Source organism: Bufo gargarizans, chromosome 1 (assembly GCF_014858855.1).
Source record: "Bufo gargarizans isolate SCDJY-AF-19 chromosome 1, ASM1485885v1, whole genome shotgun sequence".
Lineage (NCBI taxonomy): Eukaryota > Metazoa > Chordata > Amphibia > Anura > Bufonidae > Bufo > Bufo gargarizans.
In genome coordinates this window covers 607,972,188-607,973,685 of record NC_058080.1, presented here as the reverse complement: position 1 = coordinate 607,973,685, position 1,498 = coordinate 607,972,188, and the positions used below count along the sequence as shown (strand labels likewise).

General features: G+C 46.6%; 1 pseudogene; it reads left to right on the top strand.

Annotated features, from left to right (window-relative positions):
* Positions 1-685: 685 nt before the first annotated feature.
* LOC122928994 lies at positions 686-1,134 on the top strand (annotated as a pseudogene).
* The last annotated feature ends 364 nt before the right edge of the window (positions 1,135-1,498 follow it).

Below are 1,498 nucleotides of genomic sequence, written 5' to 3'. Positions count from 1 at the left end.
TTCACCCACTCCGCACAGTCCCTAGATTCATTAGAGAAGGAACTAGCTGTTCTTGCAGAGCAACTGGAGAAAGCTCCAGAAGAGTCAAAGGAAGAGACTCAGAAAGAGATGAATGAACTAAAGTATCTAGAGTCACAAATAGAAGCAGAATTTCTCCAACTTTAAGAGGAACTTGCAGCTTCTGAGCGATCCAGACGTCATGCAGAGCAGGAAAGAGATGAGCTGGCTGATGAGGTCGCAAACAGCATCTCAGGAAAATCTGCTCTCTTGGAGGAGAAAAGACATTTAGAAGCCAGGATTGCTCAACTTGATCAAGAGTTGCGTGATCAGATGGTGGACCTGGACCACCAGAGACAAATTGTGTCTAGGTTGGAGAAGAAACAGAAGTTTGACCAGCTCCTGGCTGAAGAGAAAAACACCTCGGCTTGGTATGCCGAAGAATGTGACCGAGCGGGGACTGATGCTCGGGAGAAGGAGATCAAGGCCCTCTCCTTGAAGAAGCACTTGAGGAGCGATATGAAGTTGAAAGGCTGAACAGGCAACTCAGAGCAAGATCTCATAAGCTCAAAGGATGACGTCGGGAAGAACGTCTATGAACTGGAGAAGTCTGTTAAGAATGGGTCTGGAGATGGTGGTGCTTGCCAAGGCAGAGAAGATGGAAGATGGGTCTGCGGAACCAGGTAATATGGCTGATATGGAGGATGAATCCAAGAGACTCGTGGCAGTGAGTAGTCAGAACCTGGTCATGGAAGACATTCATTCTGCTGTCAATGCCTTCCAGAAATCCAGTGGCCTGCTGGGGAATAAATACGCAGAGACAGACGACCAGCATGCAGATACTACTGTGAGATGGCTCTCCTAGAGCCTACACGAATGGGGAACAATAACCTGGATGACCCTCTGGAGGGAATGCCAGAAGACGACGAGTCTGATGAGGACCCCAGTGTCCCCAGTATCTCCAACCTTGATGAGAAAGAGGAGGAGGGGTTAAGAATGCAAGAATATGATGCCGTGTCCGAGAAGGATGAGAAGGCTAACAAAGTGAATAAAGACTTCAAAGGAAACTCAAAGGTTGAAGAAGCTAAGGCCGGTGAGTTGGAGTGGGAGAAATCCTCAGATGTTGCAGAGACATAGATACAAGATAAGACTGGAGAAGAGTCTGCCGAAGTGGGAAAAGCCACTGAAGAAGCAGTGTACTCTGAAACTGAAGCCAAACCTGAGGAAACCCCTGCAGAAAAGAAGAAAAAAATGTAACCAGATGCGTTTAAAATGAGTGAGCGGCGATGAGCATGCTCTGCTGAAGGAGATCCGCAAAGCAAAGGAGAAAGGGTTAGGACACGGTCGATTGAGAAAAAATATCTTGTCAAGGAAGTTCCAGAAGCTGAGATGGAAACACTGAGAGTAAAGTAAAAAGAAAGATGCAATTTGTTGATGAAATAAAGAAACAAAAAGAGCAAGATCAGAGAGTGCAAAAGCGGGTCATCGTAGTTCGTGGAAG